Source organism: Somniosus microcephalus, chromosome 11, assembly GCF_052327205.1.
Source record: "Somniosus microcephalus isolate GS21.2 chromosome 11, FLI_Smic_1.0, whole genome shotgun sequence".
NCBI lineage: Eukaryota > Metazoa > Chordata > Chondrichthyes > Squaliformes > Somniosidae > Somniosus > Somniosus microcephalus.
This window is the reverse complement of record NC_140997.1, coordinates 151,881,480-151,888,593: the sequence shown is the minus strand read 5'-3', so window position 1 is coordinate 151,888,593 and position 7,114 is coordinate 151,881,480.

Sequence of the window (7,114 nt, the reverse complement as noted above, 5' to 3'; positions counted from 1 at the left end):
ATGTCAAAGACGGAAGGAAGAAAAAAAACACTCAGACAAAAGACAAAGAAGCACGTCCGCTCTGTAGAACAGATCAAAACAGAGGCAAGTGACACTTCAGAGGAGGAACTATCACTGAACGTGCTGACTGTAGCTGGGGATTCGCATGGCTACTGGGTCTCACCCTTGTTAGAGGGGCAGCCTGTGCGAATGCAGATCGATACCGGGGCAGCAGTATCTCTTATGTCAGAGACAGTCTACAAAAAGACATTAAAGCACCTTCCACTTCAGCCAGCTAACATAGCATTAAAGACATATACCTGTGAAAGAGTAACCGTGAGAGGTATCACTGAGGTCACAGTTCAGTTGAATGGACAAACTAGGAAGTTACCACTCTACGTAGTTAAAGGAGACTAACCCTCCCTGCTGGGACGTTCGTGGATGGAGAGAATAAAATTAGACTGGTCATCAGTCTACATGATGTCAAACAATGATCCAGGCTTAACCGCCATCTTAAAGAAACATGCAGAAGTCTTTAATGGAGAGCTGGGTAGCATGAAAGATATTACTGTGAAGCTTTGTATTAAGCAGGATAGCAAACCCAAGTTCATGAAGGCACGACCCGTACCTTATGCCATCAGACCAAAAGTCGAAGCTGACTTAGAAGCTCTAGTTGAAAGCGGAGTACCAGAACCAGTCAGCGTGAGTGAATGGGCAACGCCCATCGTACCAGTGCTCAAGAAAGGGGCTGGAGTTAGGATATGTGGAGATTTTAAAGTAACTGTTAACCCTATATTGTCAGTGGAGCAATATCCACTTCCCCATATTGATGATTTGTTTGCAGGACTTGCTGGGTGCCAGAAGTTTAGCAAAATCGACCTCTGTCAAGCCTACTTGCAAATGCATGTGGATGAACAGTCATGAGAAATGCTCAGTATTATGATGCACAAGGGCCTATTTAGGTATCGTCGACTTCCTTTCAGAATTACATCAGCTCCAGCGCTTTTCCAATGTGCTATGGACCAGATCCTTAGTGGATTGCCTGAAGTCCAGTGCTACTTAGATGATATCATAGTTACTGGGTGTGATGACCAAGACCATCTGCGTAACTTGGACGCAATGCTACAGAGACTGAGGGATTACGGACTCAGAGTTCGCAGGGATAAATGCGATTTTTTTCAGGCATCAGTTGAGTACCTCAGTCATGTGATCGATGCCACAGGCCTTCACAAGGTACCGTCCAAGACCAAGGCAATCGTGGATGCCCCAGCACCTGAAAATATCAGCCAGCTGCGTTCTTTTCTAGGGTTACTGAACTACTATGGACGGTTCATACCAAACCTAGCCTCGATGCTGAGGCCGCTGCATTGGTTGCTATGTAAAGACAAGAAGTGGGTATGGACTAACAAGTGCCAGGAGGCATTCATGACAGCAAAGGACACGCTCCTGAAGTCAGAGGCTTTGACGCATTTTAACCCTTCATTACCAATACAGTTAGCTTGCGATGCATCGTCATATGGTGTGGGAGCGGTCATTTCTCATGTCATGCCAAACGGAGAAGAGAAGCCGATAGCATTCGCATCTAGGACTTTGAACAGAGCTGAAACTAACTACGCCCAAATAGAATGAGAAGCACTGAGCATCGTTTTTGGCGTTCGCAAGTTTCACCAATATTTGTACGGGAGACAGTTCACCCTACTAACAGATCACCGCCCTCTCACAACCATCTTCGGGCCACATACAGGGATTCCGTCACTTGCTGCGAGCAGAATGCAAAGGTGGGCGCTGCTCTTTTCTGCACACACCTTTGACACTAGATATCGCAATTCTGATGTACACGGCAACGCCGATGGTCTTTCCAGGTTGCCGCTGCCTGTCACCAAGCCTATGACGCATAGCATGGACATCTGCTATTTTAGGCAGGTGTAGAAAGCACCTGTTACTTCGACACAGGTCCGATGAAACACCAGAAACAACCCAGTGTTGTCTGCAGTGCTGGACATTATCGTCAGGGGCAAGCTTCACAGCGATGAACCAAACCTGAAACCATATCTCTTAAGGAGAAATGAACTGTCGGTGCAGTCTGGATGTTTGCTGTGGGGGAGGAGAGTGGTTATTCCACCATCGCTACGGAAACCAGTGTTACAGCAACTACACTCCGGACACTGCGGAATGGTTCATATGAAAGAAATAGCGAGGAGCTACTTCTGGTGGCCGGGTATGGATGGACAGATTGAGGACAAAGCTAAAACCTGTTCCTCATGTCAGAGAGTTCGTAATGTGCCACAGCTTGCACCTCTTCACCCCTGGGACTTTCCGGAGGAAGCATGGCATCGCATTCATGTAGACTTTGCAGGTCCATTCGAGGAGAGAATGTTCCTGGTGGCTGTTGACACGCACAGTAAGTGGCCAGAGGTTGATATAATGAGGTCCACCACCGCTGAGAAGACCATCGAGAAGTTAGGTGAGGTGTTTAGCCGATTTGGATCTCTGATGCAACTTGTCTCAGACAACGGTCCACAGTGGGTGTCACAAGAAATGGCTACATTCCTGCAGGTGAATGGCGTACAACATATCAGGGCTGCACCATACCACCCTGTGACCAATGGTCTAGCTGAGAGGTTTGTTCAGACCATGAAACACTCTCTAAAGGCATCGCAAGGCCAGGGAACGCTTCAACAGCGCCTGAATAGTTTCCTGTTGAGTTACAGGATCACACCACATGCGACCACAAAAGCATCACCTGCCATTCTACTGCTCAAAAGAGAGCTATGAACCAACTTTGAGCTGCTGAAACCGCCAAAGGTGAAAGACGTGGCGCAGTATCAGCAGGACAAGCAGATCAAGCGACATGAACAACGCTCCAAAGACAGAGTCTTCAGTCCAGGTGAACATGTGTTGGCACGGAACTACAGTGCTGGACCTAAGTGGGTTCCTGCTACTGTCATTGCACAGACTGGTCCAGTATCCTACACTTTACAGACACCCGAGGACATTGTCTGGAAGAGACACACCGATCAGCTTCTACAAAGTGCAGCAACACCCACTGAACCACCAACAGCAGTTTATCTGCCATTGGGTGACGCTGTGGGTTATCCGCCTTCTACACCGAGAGGCTCACCTTCTGAGGAAGCAACCACTTCAGCCCCTATCTCATCAGCAAGGGAGACCTGTATACAGGCACCTCAGCTGCCAACACCTGTGTTGACATCACCTGTGAGAGACAATGAACTGGAGAGCCAGGTTGACCGCCGGTATCCTACCAGATACTTATAGTTCAGAGGCTTACCCTTTATCTGGGGCAGAATAATCCCCATGGGTATAGCCATGGTTGGAGGAAGTCTACCCTCACTCCCAGGTTATTGTGTTTTTTAAAATTTTGTGGTTCTATTGGGACATCTAATGTAAGAGGGGAGGAGATGTTGTGTATTTTGAATGTTGTATTTGAATTGTCCCACATAGCTTACCGTAGTTGTGATGTGCAATGCGCTATGGGAAATAGAGTGCATGAAGTTGAGAAGACTCTCTTGAAAGTGTTGGCTGTTAACTGAACTCTGTCTCCTGCGTAATCTTTTAATTGTTATACAAGCAAGGTTATTAAACTCTTGAGATCTAACCATCACTTGGGTGAAATTTGAAGTTTTGTGTGTAAAAGCCATCGTATGAATCATGTACATAAAAAATCTGATGGCTACTGCTGTAGTTGTGGCGAGTCTCATTTCACGAATGGGACTTCCACATTGAGGGCTTAGAATTACTTACAATTGTCAGTAAGGCGGTCAAATTGCTAGGAATCAGCTGGTTCGTGGCCATTGTCGATGCTCAGGTAAGAAGATGCGAGGCAAAAGTGCTTGCATCCCGGGCAGCTATGTTCTCGCGTACTGCTGCCGCTGGTTGATGGGCCTCTGCGGGATGTTCATTTTCGCCCTCCTCCTCCTCATCTGGGGAGGATATGTGAGGAGCCACTTGGTCCTCAGGAATCTGCAAGCCACGACGCTGTGCCATGTTGTGAAGTGCACACCAAACCACGACGATTCTGGAGACCCTGGCTGCTGAGTACTGCAGGGCTCCACCTGTTCTATCCAGGCATCTGAAGCGCATCTTCAACAAACTGATGGTTTGCTCGATTATGGCTTTGGTGGACATGTGGCTGGAGTTGTAGCTCTCCTCAGCTTTGTTGGATGGTCTCGTCAATGGCATCATTAGCCACGTCCTCAGGGGATAGCCCTTTCATAGAGTAATACAGCACGGATAGAGGCCCTTCGGCCCATCGTGTCCGCACCGGCCATCAAGCCCTGTCTAATCTAATCCCATATTCCAGCATTTGGCCCATAGCCTTGTATGCTATGGCATTTCAAGTGCACATCCAAATGCTTCTTAAATGTTGTGAGGGTTTCTGCCTCCACAACCCTTTCAGGCAGTGAGTTCCAGACTCCAACCACCCTCTGGGTGAAAAAGTTCTTTCTCAAATCCCCTCTAAACCTCCCGCCCTTTACCTTGAATCTATGCCCGCTAGTTATTGACCCCTCTACTAAGGGAAAAAGCTCCTCAGCATCCATCCTATCTATGCCCCTCATAATTTTGTACACCTCAATCATGTCCCCCCTCAGCCTCCTCTGCTCCAAGGAAAACAAACCCAATCTGCCCAGTCTCTCTTCATAGCTGAAGCACTCCAGCCCTGGTAACATCCTGGTGAACCTCCTCTGCACCCTCTCTAACGCAATCACATCCTTCCTGTAGTGTGGCGACCAGAACTGCACACAGTATTCCAGCTGTGGCCTAACCAGTGTTTTATACAGCTCCATCATAACCTCCTTGCTCTTATATTCAATGCCTCAGCTAATGAAGGCAAGTATCCCATATGCCTTTTTTACCACCTTATCCACCTGTTCCGCCGCCTTCAGGGATCTGTGTACTTGCACACCCAGATCCCTCTGACCCTCCGTCTTGCCTAGGGTCTTTCCATTCATTGTGTATTCCTTTGCCTTGTTAGTCCCCCCAAAGTGCATCACCTCGCACTTTTCCGGGTTAAATTCCATTTGCCACTGTTCCGCCCATCTGACCAACCCATTTATATCGTCCTGCAGACTGAGGCTACCCTCCTCGCTATTTACCACCCTACCAATTTTTGTATCATCCGCGAACTTACTGATCATACCCTTTACATTCATATCCAAGTCATTAATGTAGACCACAAACAGCAAGGGACCCAGCACCGATCCCTGTGGTACCCCACTGGCCACAGGCTTCCAGTCACAAAAACAACCTTCGACCATCACCCTCTGCCTTCTGCCACTAAGCCAGTTTTGTATCCAATGTGCCAAGGCACCCTGGATTCCATGGGCTCTTATCTTCTTGACCAGTCTCCTGTGCGGGACTTTATCGAAGGCCTTACTGAAATCCATGTATACCACATCCACTGCGTTACCCTCATCCACACACCTAGTCACCCCCTCAAAAAATTCAATCAAATTAGTCAGACATGATCTTCCCTTGACAAAGCCATGTTGACTATCCCTGATTAATCCTTGCCTCTCCAAGTGGAGACAAATTTTGTCCCTCAGGGTTTTTTCCAATAATTTTCCTACCACTGATGTTAGGCTCACTGGCCTGTAGTTCCCCGGTTTTTCCCTACTACCCTTCTTGAATAATGGTACTACATTAGCGGTTCTCCAGTCCTCTGGCACATCCCCTGTGGCCAGAGAGGTCCTGAATATATGTGGTAGAGCCCCCGCAATCTCCTCCTTTGCCTCACACAGCAGCCTGGGATACATTTCATCTGGGCCTGGGGATTTATCCATTTTTAGGCCAGCTAAAACCGCCAATACCTCCTCCCTCTCGATGTTAATATGTTCGAGCATATCACAGTCCCCCCGCCCTATTTCTATGTCTACATCGTCCTTCTCCATAGTGAAAACAGATGCAAAAAATTCATTTAGAACCCCTCCTACATCTTCCGGCTCCACACACAGATTGCCACTTTTGTCCCTAATGGGCCCTATTTTTTCCCCAGTTATCCTCTTACCCTTAATATACTTATAAAACATCTTCGGATTTTCCTTTATTTTGCTTGCCAGTGTTATTTCATGGCCCCTCCTTGATCTCCTAATTTCTTTTTTAAGTATCCCCCTGCACTTTTTGTACTCCTCTAGGGCTTCCTCCGTCTTTAGCCTTTTGTATCTACCAAAAGCCCTCCTTTTTTTCCTAATCCATTCTCGTATATCCCCTGACATCCAAGGTTCCCTGTGGTTTTTGGAACCACCCTTGACCTTTACGGGAACATGTTGCCATTGTATGATCTCAATCTCCCTTCTGAAAGCCTCCCATTGCTCCGATGCGGATTTTCTTACAAGTAACTGATCCCAGTCCATTTTGGCCAGATCCTGCCTTATCCTATTAAAATCGGCCTTCCCCCAATTTAGAACCTTTATTTCCGGCCCATCCCTGTCCTTTTCCATGACCACCTTAAATCTTACCATATTATGGTCACTATCACCAAAGTGCTCACCTACTAGCACTTTTTCCACTTGGCCGGCCACATTCCCTAGAATTAGGTCCAGTACCGCCCCCTCTCTTGTAGGACTTTCTACATGCTGGCTCAAAAAGCTCTCCTGGATGCACTTTAAGAATTCTACACTCTCTGAGCCTTTCACACTCTGACTATCCCAGTTAATATTGGGGAAGTTGAAATCCCCCATTATTATTACCCTATTATTTGCACATTTCTCTGAGATTTGCCTACATATCTGTTCCTCTATCTCCCCCTGACTGTTTGGAGGCCTATAGTACACTCCCTGCAAAGTGCTTGCCCCCTTTTTGTTTTTAAGCTCCACCCATATGGCCTCATTAGAGGACCCTGCTAATATATCATCCCTCCTTACTGCAGTAATTGACTCCTTAATTAATATTGCGACACCCCCTCCTCTTATACCTCCCCCTCTGTCTCGCCTGAAGATTCTGTACCCCGGAATATTGAGCTGCCAGTCTTGCCCTTCCCTCAACCATGTCTCCGTGATAGCAACAATATCATACTCCCATGTGTTTATCAACACCTTCAGTTGATCCACCTTATTTGCAAGATTCCTTGCATTAAAATAGATGCCATCCAGCCTTGCCCTTATATATTTGCCCTGTC